The sequence below is a fragment of the Ambystoma mexicanum genome, chromosome 11 (assembly GCF_040938575.1).
Source record: "Ambystoma mexicanum isolate Mex_15411 chromosome 11, UKY_AmexF1_1, whole genome shotgun sequence".
In the NCBI taxonomy this organism is placed as follows: domain Eukaryota; kingdom Metazoa; phylum Chordata; class Amphibia; order Caudata; family Ambystomatidae; genus Ambystoma; species Ambystoma mexicanum.
Window position 1 is genome coordinate 1,066,968,586 of NC_090934.1, and position 16,185 is coordinate 1,066,984,770.

General features: G+C 47.3%; 1 long non-coding RNA gene across 1 annotated transcript in view; it reads right to left on the minus strand.

Annotated features, from left to right (window-relative positions):
• LOC138504103 (uncharacterized) overlaps positions 1-16,185 on the minus strand; it is a 218,399-nt gene that overhangs the window by 135,551 nt on the left and 66,663 nt on the right. The window lies entirely within an intron of this gene.

Here is a 16,185-nt window from a genome sequence, read left to right on the forward strand (position 1 = left end):
CGGGAGGAAACCCATTACTCTAATAGAGGTGCCAGCCGGTAATAGCTCTTCAGATTCCCTGCTAATAAGGTATTCACATGCTACTACACTGCACTATACGATGCTGAGAGTGGGGTGGCCGAAGCACCCATCACAGAAACCTTAGGGAAGGTGGAGCTACTGCAGCCGATTACCCTAGACCAGCAGCGGCTGGAAATTAGGACTAATGACATCATATCACCTCCAATAAGCATTGGCAGAGGTACACGGCAAGGGTGCCAACTGTCCCCTTTGCTATTCGCATTGATTGGGGCTTGATGACCTAATGCTGAATGTGACCACAGACTCATTCAAATGTTATGTTATGTTCATTATTTTTGTAGAGCACACGCTCGCCGAAGCATCTTGCCGCTATGAAGAGAAAACCGCACGGAATAGAAAACAAACCAGATATCATAGGAAAGATTAAAACAGGTAGGGTTTTAGCAGCCAACAAAAGGTCAACAGATTGTTGGTAGCCCTCAGCTGCATTGGCAGAGAGTTCCACAATTTGGCGGCCGCAACTGAAAAGGAGCGGCCCCGTACCCGTTCAAATTGATAGCAGGGAACAATCAGAAGGGAAGAGCTCTTTGATCGCAGATCTCAGGAATGCAGATAGGGATGTAGTGCAGAAGGAGAACCTATGAGATCTGTTGTCCCAGCTAGACAGCATGGTCACCACATGGCCCAGCATGCCGCTGTCACTTATGGGAAGAATTGCTGTAGCTAAAATGGCGATTTTGCCGTATAAGGGCACCGTCTGCTGGTGCTGCAGACATTTATACCCTCAGAGTTTTTTTAAGTAACTTGATGCAACACTGCTTGAATTGTTCTGCGGAAATAAGACCCCCAGGGTAGCCCTGTCCAAGCTGAAATTGCCTGTGAAACATGGCAGACTTGGGGCTCCAGAATTTCAGTGCCATTATTACACATCACTGCTGCAGAATGTAGTGAAGTGGTGGTGGGACAGAGCGTTAGATAAATAACAGGGGAATCCAAGATGTTACATTTACTGTGGTTGGAGCGGCAACAGTTGTAGTGTTGCCGGCCCCTGTCAGAACACTATACAAAGTGTGGGTCAGTTTGAGCCCACGTAAACACAGCAGACAGGTGATGGCGTATGAAATCCCACTTTGGGATAAATGTATATTTAAAGGCCCATTGGGTAGCAGCAGATGCCGAGCTTGTGGACAGAACAGTTACAGCACCATGGGGGATTTATATGAGGATGGCAGAGCACTGTCGTTTTGGGACTTCTGCACGAGGTGGAACATGGGGGGCTCTCAATTCTTAACTTATGCTGCAACAATGGCAGGTGTCAGATCGGCATGGGAGGAATTTCCTAAAATGCCCACTGAGCACCCGGCGCTAGTAACAATTAAGGAACTAGCAGGAGGAGGGTTACAACTTTATACAGGACGTTCCTGGAGGGGCAGGTTCCCAATACTATGAAAGTTAGAGAACAATGGTGGAGGGATCTAAATGTGGAGATAAACAGGGTTATGTGGGATAGGGTGTGTCTGCATGTGAGGGAAGTGTTGATTAATGCAAAGTTGAAACTAATCCAATCCAAATATATACACAGAGGGCCTCATTACGAGTTTGGAGGCTGCCTCCAAACCCGGGTCCAGGTTCCTTGAAGGAGGAATTACCGGGCCATTCCGACTTTGGAGGGCCCGGTATTTCCCCATTCAGGGGACCCGGACCTTCCCCATTCCCATTCGAGCCCCCATAGAGCTCAATGGGAATGGGGTGGGAGCTAATAACGGGCCCGTTGTTAGCTCCCTGGTCCTCTCATGGGACCCGCAAAGGACGTCTGGTCTGACCAGACGTCCAGAGCGGGTCCCGCAAGGGAACCTCGTAATAGGGCAGAATAGGATTAACGGCTCCGGCACCATAACCAGCACCGTTAAACCCATTCCGTCCGCCTCGTAATGAGGTCCAGAGTGTATGTAACGACAGAACACATAAATAAGTCTGCGCCGGGCAGGATGATAGCTTGCCCCAGATGCGCAGCACCGTCTGCGACCTTTCTTCATATGGTCTGGGACTGTCACTCAGTTACATCAGTGTGGCAGAGAGTACTAGCATGAGTCAGCGAACTGAAAGGCTGGGAACTTAAGCATAACCCACTAGTGTGTATACTGGGGATAATTCTGAGGCAGAAGAACGGGTAAATGACTAGGAAATTGATTGCATTAGGGTTGATCTTGTTTAAGCGCAGAATCGCAATACACTGGAAGCATGCCAATGTCCCTGCATATGTAGACTCACAGCGGGACTTGCCGAGAGAGCCTTACGCATACAGAGGGCTGTTAGAGCAGGAGTGAACAGCTTGCACTCTAGATAGGACGAGGTTCTGAACCAACTCCAGTACCCATCTGACCTAGGAGCACCATAAGAGAGGGATCAGAGCTTGGGAGGCGGATGGGGTTGGGGGGGCTCCTTGGTGGCGTAAAGCTTGTATTGGAAGTCACATGAGCATGCGATTTATTGTACAGAACATAGGTTTAGAAAACACAAGTGAACCGAACTCGGCAATATGTTTTTATGTTCGGGACACTGCTCAGCTACCATGTACTCAAGGCACATATCTATTTTGTCTTTAACTTAGCAATGTATTGAAAGGTTATCGAATCGTCAAGGTTAATATAATTGTTTTAACCTTGTTGTTACATAAAGAAAAATGAAATAAACATACCAAAAAAAGATTATCAATTCAAAATAATACACAAACCTGGAAAAGACACAAACCAGGCTGATTTCACCTCCCATCATCTGCTAACAACATAAAGCCAATCCCCACCAGTAGCTGATCGATACATCAACTAGGAGTTAGTATGGAGCAAGAGAAACACCAAGTTTTACATGCAGACTAGTTGTTTTAGGGAGGTCCGGGTGAGAGTGACATTTAAAAAGGGTGTTCGCTTCCAAAACAGTTGTGCCGGAGAAGGAAGCAAAGCCGGAACCGGGGGAAGCAGAGCTGAAGCAGACAGCAGTACGGAGAAGGGCCGCACTGGTAGAAGCAGGCCCTTCCACTCCGCCGCTCGCAAGCGTTATGTATCTGTGTGGCGCAAGACCAGAAGGGACCCTGCAGGCTCAAAGAGAGAACTGTTGGCGAGCTGACAGCGACAACAGAGCTGCTCATTGTACGGTTGTGCAGACGAGCAGCGGTCGTGCTGGCGTGTGAAGGCGGAGCTAGCCGGAGAGCTGAAGGGAGGTCTGCACTGCAGGGGAGGCCATCCCAGAGTGGGAGCAACACTGCAGCAGTGTGCCACGGGTCGGAGATGCTTCAATACACCAGTGAGTCTACCCAGAGACCCTGGGGACCCGGGGCATAACGACAGGCATATCACACACATATATATTTGAATATTGACCCTGTGAAATATAAAGACAGTACTTGAACAAGTCCCCATACGTGAGATATCAGTGTGGGGGAAAGTGGAGCAAGTATTACCTCAAACAATTGAATAGTAATGAATATATAAAAAGGCAGAACTTGAAAAAATCCCCATACATGAGATGTCAGCGTTGGGAAAGTTGGAACAAGTAGTACCTCAAGCCAATGAAGTAGAAAGCCCAGTGAATTGGCACAACTGTGAATTAAAAAGACAGTGGGCCTCATTACGAGTCCGGTGGTAGCCATGCCGGTGAAACCGGCAAGCTGCCGCTAGACTCGTGGGGATTTACTGGCTCCGGACTTGCGCCGGAATTACCCGGGCATTAAAGCCCCGGTGATCCGGTAATTCTGCAGCCGGCATTCTGTAGATCCCCATTCCAGTGGAGTACTATAGGCCTCCACTGGAATGGGGAAGTGGAAACTCTGGCACCATGTGGTTAATGGTGCCATTGTTTCCACATCCGTCTGCGCCGGTAGCGTTACGCCCGCCAGGTTAGACCCAGCGGGTGTAACATCATACGGCCACAGAACTTGTAGTTTGCCTGTCTTGAAAACGGTGCCGGTACGGTTTTACTGGCACCGTTTAATTCGGACCGGCAAACATGTAATGAGGCTCAGTGTATTCAACAAGAAGTCCTGGAGAAAGGAACACAGCAGACAGTGAAGATTGGGAGGCAAGATACCTGGCAGGAGAGTACACCTTGGGATCTGTAAGACCCAGAAAAGTCCTGGTGAAAGGAACTCACCAGACAGTGAACATTGGGAGGCAAGATAACTGGCAGGAGAGTACACTTGGGGATCTGCAAGACCCAGAAAAGTCCTGGTGAAAGGAACTCACCAGACAGTGAACATTGGGAGGCAAGATAACTGGCAGGAGAGTACACTTGGGGATCTGTAAGACCCAGAAGGGATTTCCTAGCATGGGAGTATACCAGGAGGTACTGTCGAAGTTGTATAGAGAGTGGAAAGATCCCTGGAAGGGGAGTATACCAGGGGATCAAGGATTCCTGGCAGGGGAGTATACCAGGAGGTCCATTAATGTTGAATAGAGAAACGTATTACTTTTGCAAGGGATATGGTGAAGCAGTACATCAGAGATACTTTTGCCATTTTAAAAGCCATCCTTAAGAAAACTGTCATTTGAAAAGAGATACTTTTGCCGTTCTTAAAGAACTGTCATTTGAAAGACATTTTCACCATCCTTAAGTAACTGTCATTTGAACGAGACACTTTTGCTATCCTTAAGAAGCTATTTGGAAGAGACACTTTTGCCATCCTTAAGAACATATTGCTTGTAAGAGACACTTTTGCCACCATACTTAAATAATACAGGGGATGGGAAATCACCCCCTGGATCCAAGGACTCCTCCTTGGAAAACACTTTCTGTTCGATTTGTTTAGTTGCCTTAGTTGTGGACACTTTTTGTCAAATAGAAGAATGATACATTTCCTTGCACTTTTTGTGTTCTTTTTTGTGTGAGGCTCAGACTAGTATGTTTTGGACACAAGGACAGTTTATGGGTTGGACGACGAGACACAGACTGAACCTTAGTTTTAGTTTTATAGGGAGGAAAACTCTTTAGAATAGGGACAGAAAGGCTTTCATCCCACCCTTTTTGTCTATTAAAGATGTCTGATGTTGAAAACATTGAAACTTTGTGTCCGCCTCTCATTTCTGACCCCTCACATTACATGCTAGTAATCCTGTATGAGCATTCTCGTTACCTGGAAGCTCAGATAGTACATTGAAAGGCAGCATCAGCAGTGATACCCCCACTTAACAATACATTCACCACGCATGGCATACCAAAAGTAGTAAAATTCTCAGATTACATGGGTTTCCACGAGAGATACATAACACCATTATAGCCTCAAGTCAAAGGGGGAGTGGAATGCTTCATGGCAAACTTAAAGGGTACAGTGAGGATATCTAACATTAGTAACAAACCGGTGGAACAGACTTTATATCAATTATCACAGGACTATAAAAACACCCTGCATAGCACTACATAAAGGTGTCTCTCAGAAATAATGTTGGGAAGGCAAATTTGTGCAAGATTTCTTCAAGAAGTTCAGAACAAGAAACCAAGACATCAAGTACTACAAAATGAAGAAGATGCAAAAGCAAAAGACAAAATGAAAACATGTGCAGATGTCCATCAGGAAAGCAAAGCGCTCCCAGCTAAATCAAGGAGAGAGGGTATTAGTATGCCAACCTTTTTCTCATAAAAGTGTCCCACTATTTGATCTGAAGCCTTTGACCATAGTGAACAGGAAAGTCTCCATGAGATTTGTGGGGCAAGGAGATAAGAGAATCACAAGGAATGTATCTTTTTTTCAAAAGACATTGAGATCAAAGTCATCTGATGCAGACGAAGAACAGGAAGAACTTGTAAGTACTGGCAGCACGTACAATGAAGAAAAAGATACATGGGAGATGAGGAATTCTCAGCAGAGGAACATCGATCAGAGGAAACTTCAGAAGAATCGCAGAAACAATAAGAAGGGAGGCAGAAGCGTTTTATTGAATGACTCGCTAGATGGGCTGATGAAATGGGATAACCACAGAGCATTATTTAATCAAGATGGAGACATCTAGATGAACCCATCATCATCATTGTGTGGGAGGACTTGTGTTTGGGTGAAAAGCATGAGCACGTGATGTCATTTGGAAAAGGGTGGGCATGGAAATAAATCAGAAAGGGTAAGACCAAGTACGTGTGTGTATGTGTCTTCCTTTGGTCCCACATTCTTTATTACATACATAACACACAGTGAGCATTAAACCCACAATGGAACTCAGCTTTTAGAATGGCAGTCATTCTATTGCCACCCGTTTTTACTGCTACCACTTTACTCAAAATGAGGCTCAAACTGTTTTTAGATGATCTCTTCTTCTTTGGGGTCCATCCAAATCATTTGGAATGTTGCCATCCATCCTATTAATGGGGTCTACTTGGACAGGTTTGCATCAGTCCATAAATGTGTTCCTGTTATTATGGTGTAATGGATACTGTGATGAATCCCGAGAATGTTTCCCCTCTCATGTGAGCCTATGGAGGTGAACCCGCTCTGCACCACCCTCCCTAAGGGTCGAGGCAAGTGGGACCTCACTTGGAGAGACTCCCCCTTTGGGGACAAGGACTCCCATTCCTGTGAGGAACTCCCTAAGAAACCTTCCAACTATAGCTCTTCAAATACCTCCAGTAAAGAAATGTATGAAGAAAATGCTAACATGTGTTATTGCCAACAGGAAACTGATTTCTCATTTACGAGAAAAATAATCTACAATTGCGATGAAAAAGATCTGTGAATGAATAAAGAAGACTGGACAAACACAAAGAAAGGAATATGAAACTCTGCCAGGGAAGTCCCAGAAAGGGGAGGACACTGGAGAGTAGTAATAAAAGAAGTTGAAGCATAATGCTGGCCTCCAGTCTTGTTATAGAATGGCAAGGGCAGCAGGGGCAGTATCAGACTGCAGCCCAGTTACCAACCAACCCATGCCAAATGTCACTATACCAGTGCTACTGTGAATATTTCAGCACTAAAAAGTACTTACTGAAGAAGCCTAATAATTTTGAATTTTATTAATGAGATCTTCCAAAACCTGTGCTCTGAATTAGACCCTGCAATAGCTTATTTTCAAGCCGCTTGCTGCTCCGGGTTTTGCTGCTTCATAGCATCAGTGTTGCTGTTATCTAACTGGCGATTTTCACTTTAGTAACCTCAGAAGAATGGAAAATGTGTTGGCCTTTTGGTACCCAGATCATGTGACCTCCCGTATGAGCACATATTTACGCAGCGACCTCTGAACTCAAAGAGCTACCTGGTCTGCAAATGAACTTGATATGTGTAGGTGTGGATGACTAGGGAGCCTCAACTTGTGAATAAGGATAAGTCTATGGTGCATGAGCTGCCAATCCTTCCTTGGCTGCCCGGGGTCCAGTTTTGGAGGTTTTGAAGCTGCAGACGCGGCAAAGGCTTCCAAAATATTTCTTGTTTAGTTTTAAAAAATGATGTTTTTTGCCATGTGTTGGGCAGTAGCTCATTTTATTTGAAACCCAGAATCGGAGTCAGGATGGAATAATGTTTTTGTTCCCATTGCCACAGAATAGCCCTCATCAGATGTTGGGTCGGCGAAATTAAAGCTGGTGAAGCGAAATACTCAGATTTCGCCTTTTTAACTTTTGAACATGTTCCACAGCAAATTTCAGTCGCAAATTTCTGCATTTCTCACAGCAGAAACAATTTTCAGGCGGGGCGAAATTCCACTAAATGGTTGAATTCCGTCCGAATGTTACAAACATTCCATGGAATGGGTTTGTGTAATGTTGACCATACCTGCATGCAACAGCTTGTATTTGAGGAGACCACTAGAACTAGTGCTAGATCACATGGCTAGAAATCACTTTTTACACTTTTAAAAGTGTCACAGAGGTGGTCCTCATTCAGAAATGCTGTAGCACACAGTCCACCCAAAATCAGTTTTCACGTGTGATCTTGCATTTGTATAGCGCCTCCTGCAATTGGTTCTGGTGTTGAAGTTCTTTGCCTGTCAAAGAGGCAAAGGAGGAATATGACAGAACATGAGGTAGTGGTAGGGACGAGCAAAGTCGTATAGATAGTTGCCACGAGGGTGGAAGATAGATAAGAGGCTCAGAAAGCCATGAGAAGAAAAAGGTGGCGGAGCTTGATCTATCTCTCATCGGCCTACTAGCTAACAATTTCCCCTCGTCTGTAACCTGCCTCTGTCCCAAACTTCCTCGGTCTCCACTCTAGCACTTCACCCATTATGGTCACACCCCGAGCATAGCTGGCCGTAGCGCTTATCTGCACTTACAAATTTCCAAAGTTCATTGTCTTTAATCTATGTACGTCTACTTATGTATTGTCCCCGGTGACTGCTCCACAACCTGTTCAGAGTGTCCCTCAAACTCATCCCATTGCAAGAAGCTCACTGCTTCCCGTCAAATCTGATTTCGTACCTATTGAACGTTCTTTTGTGATCAAAAGGTCATTGTTCCTCATGTATATAAATAAATAAATAGGTTTTTTGTACAATTGGACCAAATTTATTGTGGGACTGAACTGTATTCTATAGGGTGCAGTTACAAAAGGAGAGACAGCTGGAGAGAGGTGTTTGCCACGCCATGGGGTATGTCTGGAATTTACTCATCTCATGGTGAGCCAAGGCAGGTTTAAGTTGCGCCTAAAAAAAACACACAACACATCCCTCCTACTTACTAGTTCTCTAGGTCCCAGCAAACATTTGTGAAGGGTTGCTTGCCAGAAATCCGAATTGGGCAAGTTGAAAAAAGAAAGCAAAACAATGTCTAATTTGTTTTGGGGGGTTGGTTCCTCATGCCTGCCAAGTATACCTAAAGATTTTTTTTTACCAACTCCCTAGGCTTGTGCTTCTGTGCAAAGTGCTGAATGACACAAAGATTGTCTATGGCTCAGCGGTGATCAGACTTTAAGCCCTCCACACTGTCATGGTGATCCATGCCCAAGAAAACACAGGCGGCAAAGCCCTTCCACTTACTCACTTCTCTAGGACCCCAGCAAACATTTGGGAGGGGTTGCATGTCAGAAATCCGAATTAGCAAAGTTTGAAGAGAGGCCCCAGATAAGCGAGCAAAGCAACCTCAAATTATTTCCGGGGTTTCGTCATTTATGCCATTCATACCGAAAGGATTTTTTTTACCAAAACGCTAGGCTTGTGCTTCTGTGCAGAGTGCATAACGACACAAAGCCTGTCTGTGGCTCAGCCCAGGACAGACTGTTGAGCCTTCCACAGTGTCATGGTGAGCCAAGGCATGTAGAAACCATGCCCAAGAAAATGCAATGCGCAGAGCTCTTCTACTTACTGCCTTAAGCACTGCATAGTCCCAAACAACCATGTTCTATAGATGGGAAAGCTGGAAGGGAATATGGGCATATTTGCTTATGTCAGATGTTGACCACGGCTTCCCTGGGAGCAGAAGCCTTGATCCGATTTCTGGAGGTTCCCGATTCCTGCTAGGACCTTATGGGAATGTTTATCGGATTGTGTGAGGCAGTAATCCCTTTAGGCTGTGACTGGGTGCTTATGGGAGTTCATTTACATAATCTAGCCTTTGACTAGCCTTCTCACCCTGGACTGCCGTTATTGTGTCCTGTTAATAGATGTCATAATACAGATGTTAGGTCAAAACAGATCGACCTCACGTGGATGGCACTGCCCCGTGGGATCCTCCCATTGTTGTGATACTACTATTACCCCAAGGGTGGATTCTCCCCAGATCTAAGGGGGTTGTTCTATTTAGTGACCTGTTGTGTATTTGCTGGCATAATTTGTATCCAGCTGTTAGGCTATAGATTACGTACCTTTCCTGTCCAATGCTAGTAGGGCTTCTTCATTTGTCCTAACTAATGTGGGTGGGAAAGGTTGATTTGCTCATGTGTTGAGTGGTGCGATTAAAAAAAAACAGGGTAATAGGTTGTTAGTGCTTGGGTCAATCATGAGGACACAGAAATGAAAGTGATCATTGAAGGTCTGTATGCAACCACAAGGGTTTTTCTCCACATGTTCAAGGCTCAGTCCAACTGCAGTGTTGAGCTGGCTCAGGAACATAGATGTTTTGCCAAGGCATTAGATATCCTCATCCACAGTGTGGTTTAAGGGCAAAAGTCCTCAGGTGATTGGGCTAAAGGTAGACAGCCATAGTGAGATAATAATTGCCCTGGATCAGAGTGGACTTTGCCCTTCTGATGTCACACCCAACGTGGTTTGCTCCAGAGGAAGTGGAGAGGATAGGAAAGAGAGACAGTAAGACTCAATATGGTGGAAGCCTCCTTCCCTTGACCAGAGCCATCCTGCTTATCATAATCCTCCCCCCTTCCCTTCTCACTGAGAACAAAGTCCTTTTGAGATGCAACACCCTGCAGGGTGGCTGCTACTTTTGAATGGGTGCGCTTCCTTGATCCCGGGACAGCGGCCTGCTGTGTGGCTGTCTCCGGAGGAGGGTGTTACTGGTCCTCACAAGGAGATTGAAGAGGAGGCCTGGCCCTCCGTGTTCTCATCCTGCCATTTGGCAGTCTAAATCTGGCTAACCAGAATACACATCACCTTTCACAACAGAGCTGACTCATGTGAGTTGACACATGTGCGATATCAGTTGGAATGTGGCGGTCGTGATCATAAGTAGCACAATGCACTATGACTAAATGTAGGCATAGCTTTTATTTAGAGTTTACCCAGACACCAGCATGGGCAACTCATGATCATCATAGTTTTGGGTACAGAGCAGCATATCTTAAATGCTGCCTCTCTGCTGCAGGGATTTGGCTATCTCTGTGGCTGTTAAGCAGGTGTCTCATGACTTTTAGACCTGCTCTGTGCCACGAGAAGAGCGGGTTCCACAGAACAGGCTGCTGAAGCGGCAGGGCACGAATGGACTATGCTTTTTGCATGTAGTCGACGGAAAAGCGTAATCTTTGTAAATCTTGACAAAGGCATGGGGAAGGATAAGCATCTGTGAAATGGTTGTGAAAAATGGCAAAGCCTCATCAAAAATATTGAGGTTGATGAACGACCCTCTTAGAGCATGCCAATCATCAGTCGGAATACAGAGGGTGACGAAAAGCCTTTAAGAGACAGCCACTCTTGAGAAGGAGTGCAAAGGTTGATGTGAAACCTCTGGGAAATTGAACCCAACACCTCTACCTTAAGTCACTAAAAGTGAAAAAAGAAGAACCAGTTCCAAAAACCCTGTTATATTTGTTTGAACATTGTCATCAGGTGGTCTTAGCAAGTGTTTTAACTCCTTTGGAAGGGCTTCTTCACTCTGTCCATTGGGGTTGCACCATCTTCCATAAATCTCCCAAATAGAGCAGGCCCTCAACTTTTATCAGGAATGGGTCAATAGGTTGGGCCAAGACCCAACCACTGGAGTGCATCCATCCAAACATTCTAGCTCCTACCAAAGCTGTACTGGCCTCCACATTCAACTTTTGTGGGTTCTACCTGGGCAAAAGTTGAGGACGTAGATGCTGAACTATATCCCAGTTTTACTGGTCCTAACTAGTATTGGCTTACCTTGCTTTCTGGAAATCCTTGGCTGACAGAGCATGATTGTATATGGCCACATCTATATGCCCTCTGCACTGTATAGGAACATGACTGACACTAGTGCCTTGCCATGCATTTTCCTAAGGAACCGGTCACATAGGTACATCTGGGCAGTGCAGCTGTTCTCTGCTCCCTGCAATTGCTCAATTGACTGCCCCAGTTTGAGGGACGCCACCCATCCGGGTTACTCGCTGGTATGCTTCTCAGCTTTGCCCTGATGTGGTCTGTGGGGAAGGTTCTGCCTTGTGGTAGAATTAGGCGTGCTCTCCATCCTGCCTTCTTTGCAGGGGCGCGTTGTCTTTCATGGGCGAGTGCGGTCCAGTTACTTCACTGACGCCGGCCCGTTTGATATTCTTCAGGTAGGTATTATTGCTGTTCTTTAGTTTTGTTGCCATCCTGCATGCCTTTCTTTGTTTAAAATGTCTCTTTTTCTCCCTTAGCTATCGCAGCTTCAGCGTGGCGAACTGGCTTGGTTGAGCCCCGCTGGTAAATGATGGTGCATTAAGAGCGCTATGATGCGGTAAGTAAGCGCTATGCGCAGCGCTGCAAAGTCTTGCCTTTGCTAACCTGTGTTTTCCTTCCTTGTAGGTCGCAGTGTTCTTCAGCGCAAGTGGAATGTCTGGAGTGGTGCTAGCTGTTAAGACGGATTTCTGAACTCTGTCCTGGTGGCGCAGAGGTTCAGAAGGCCAACCTAATTACTTGGAACAGGGTAACCTCTGGACAAGCCAGACCAATCAAGGTAGCGATCGCGGCGGTCAAGACTAGGTCTCAAGAGGGGTGAGGGTGACTGAAAGCCCGCAGTGAGCACACAAAGCAAGAGCGCTTACAAACTACTCCAAACAGTTGTTTATATCAAAAATAGATACACATTTATTATAAGGCCTTGAAACTAATAACCACAGTAAAAGCAGCAATATACAACGATATTAAACCAACACATACACTATCCACCCAATATATATACAGAATACACAGTTTCACAGCATTAGCAGCACGAAATATGTTATCCACCTGCAGGGGAAGGAAAACAGGCAGTGCGAACCAATGCGTGTGATATGTCCGCCTTCTGAGGCCCCTAACTAGATGGTAGTCCAATCCCTACGAAGAGTGGAGCCTAGCGCTCAAAAGTACCTGCACACGCCGGTGCCAATGGCCAGAAGGTGAAGCTCTTCGGAGGACGTTGGACAGCTCTGTAGGGTGCCCTAATGAAGGAGAACACGGTCCGCGACTCTAGCGCAGCCTCCACTGTGAGGCAGAAGCAGGGCGCGAGTACGGACAAGGGGTGCTGTATTTACAGCGGGGAAAAGCAAGGGGCACTGCAGGAGGGCGACCAGATCCTAGCTAATCTACTCACCGGTCCCCGAAGCAAGCAGGCCCGAGCTTCTCCTCGATAGATGCAGCTTCTGGCAGGTTCTGAAGAGCAGGGAACGTCTCGTCGTCGTGCAGAGTAAAAAGACGTCCCGATCGAAGAAACAAGCACAGTTTTGTCGCCACGGCAGGGCAACGGAACGGCCGGGTGTATTCAAGCCAAACGAGCACCGTTCACCTCTAGCTTAGGGTTGCTAAGCAAACGAAGCGTGTGAGCGTGCCCCGGACTCAGAATACCACCCAACCTGTCGGCGATTACAGAGCAGGACTCCTTAGTAAGCTGGTCAGTCAACTGGATGGCCCAGAGACACTTCCGAAGGCTTACGGCAGGAGTTGATGAAGGTGCCGGGAATAGCTGGTCCTGCTATTCCAATAGGTCGAAGCGCCAGTACAGGCCTTCTTGTTCGATCTTAGGTGGAAAGGGCTTCACCGGACGACAGCAATGAGGAGCAGAAGTTCTTCAGGGGGTCACCAGCGATTCCTCGGTCCAGCCTCGTGTTCGCAGGATACTTGGCTCCTGTATCCCTGGGTTCGTAAGAACTCAGGAGATCGACATGGCAGTGGTGTTTCCAGCTCCCTCTTATCCACGGTTCCCTTCGCGCCAAAACGGAGGGGAGCCAATGGGAGATCCGCTCATCAACACACATACCATACGTGGACCAATCACGGACCACAGTGGTCCCAGGCATTCACACCACCCTAGACTCTCTGGCACCCAGGATGTGTATTGGGACCAGACAGCCCAGCCCACATCCTGGGGGCACTCAAACGACATGTAGAAGCCCGCGAAAGCAACCGTGTTTCGCGGGAAACTACATGCCCAAATAAGGAAGGCCCCGGGTCGCCTGACCCGGGGGAAGGTAAAGGGAGCAAGACGGACAGTGGACGAGACAAAGGAGCCTCGTGGTCCGGCCATTTTGGGTAGCCGGGCCACCCTTTAGTGTTCGCGGCAAAAAGGTGCTCAGGACGGCAAAAGGAGCTCAAAATAAACCAAATGATCGCTGCCACCAGCCCAGTCCCTGAATGACTTGCACCGATCCAAAAACCATCCTACAAGAGTGTCTAGGGTCTGTAGAAGGCTAGAGACCCAAGAGAGCTGTAACTTAGCTTACAGTGCCCTCTTGTGTCGTGTTGCACTAAAATGGCGACACGATAAAAGAAACTACGGGAAACAGCGTTCCCCGGTACTGACTGTCTTAAGGGCATGTCAGTTTCCCCGTAAGAAAGGAGCGAAAGCCCAGAGGAGTACGGCAGAAGGCTGCACTTCTCTGGCAAAGTCAAGAAAACAGGTTGAAAACAATAGCAAAAAGTTTAGGGGTTGCCACATGGAAGGAAAGTTCCCTACAATAACGAAATCTTTCCTAACACTCGCCCCTCCCAGACTATGGACAGGGGGAACTAATCCACCCCTGGATGAGTCTCTTGTTCAGGTCGGTAAAACATTCTGGACAACCCATCAGCATTGCTATGTTGGACACCTGGCCTATGCTCAATAGTGAAGTCGAAGCCTTGTAGACTTATGGACCACCTAAGCAACTTTGGATTCTCCCCCTTCATGTTCATTAGCCACTTTAACGGCTTATGGTCAGTCTGCACAGTGAAGTGGGTCCCATAGAGGTAGGGCCGCAGCTTCCTTAGGGCCCACACAACAGAGAAACATTCTTTCTCTACCGTGGACCATCTGAGCTCTCTGTCCTTAAGCTGGCGACTAATAAAACCGATAGGGTGTTCCTTACCCTTCTCATCTACTTGCGATAGTACAGCTCCTATCCCAGTGTCAGAGGCATCCGTCTGCACGATAAAAGGTCTTTGATAATCAGGGGCCCTGAGCACAGGGGCCTGGCACAAGGAGTCTTTCAAGCCATTGAAGGCCTTCTCACACTCGTCAGTCCAAGTTACCTTCTTGGGTTTCTTCGGAGTTGTGAGGGCAGTCAGAGGAGCAGCTATGGTGCCATAGTCTGCTACAAAATTGCGGTAATAACCCGTGAGTCCTAAGAAGGCTCTCACTTGGGTTTGCGTAGTGGGGGTAGGCCAGTCTTGTACCGCTGGTACCTTACTGGATAGAGGCTGTCTCCTCCCTCCACCTACTTCATGTCCAAGGCAAACCACTGAGCCTTGTCCATTTTGGTGAGGGGCCACTCGGACACCCTCAAAAGAGCTTTCTGAAGGACTGCTTTGTAACAGGTCAGGGAGAGGTTCAGACTCCTCTTCCTCAACGTCTGAAGCCAATAGCAGTGCTGCGATTTCGCCGCTTGGGACGAAAGCCTTCAGCCTATTCACGTGAAACACTTTTAGAGCCTGTCCAGGCCTTCCAAGGTCCACTGAATAGCTAACCTCACCCAGGGGCTCCACCACTGGGTAAGGGCCTGACCATTTGTCCTGTAAAGCTCGAGGCCTTATGGGATTCACGATCAGGACTTGCTGGCCATGTGTAAAGTTGATGAGGGAAGCTTTCTGGTCGTACCAATGTTTCACCAGCGCTTGCCCTGCCTTCAATTTAGCACTAGCCAAGCCCATCAGAAGTACCATCCGTTTTCTGAGCCCTAGCACATAATCAACTACATTGGTAGTAACAGGGGGAGTGGGCATCTCCCATCCCTCCTTGACGATGGCTAAGGGTCCCCGTACGGGATGACCGAACAGAAGTTCGAAGGGGCTGAAGCCAACACCCTCCTGTGGTACCTCTCGGTAGGCAAACAGTAAGCATGAAACAAGAAGATCCCACTTTCTTCTCTGAGGCTCCTCCAGAGCCCCAATCATGCTCGTTAGCGTCCTGTTGAAACGCCCCCCCAGACCATCGGTCTGGGGGCGGTATGCAGAAGAGAACCTGTAGGTGACCCCACATTCTTTCCACATAGCCTGCCTATACTTCGACATAAAGTTGCTGCCATGATCCGACACAACTTCTTTAGGGAAGCCAACCCTAGTAAACATGCCGAGTAAAGCTTCTGCAACTGGCTTGGCAGTTACAGTTGTAAATGGGACGGCCTCAGGATACCTGGTTGCATGGTCGACCAGCACCAGGATAAACCTATTGCCTGAGGATGTTTGCGGGTCAAGGGGACCAACCATGTCGATCCCTACCCTTTCAAATGGTACCCCCACAACTGGGAGCGGTACCAACGGAGCTTGGATTGTCGCGCCAACCTTACCAGACAACTGGCAGGCGGCACAACTCCTGCAGTGACTTTCTACTTGCTCCCCCATCTTGGGCCAGTAGAAGTGCATGGATAACCTTTGCTTGGTCCTCCTCATACCAAGGTGACCAGCAAGGTGAACGACA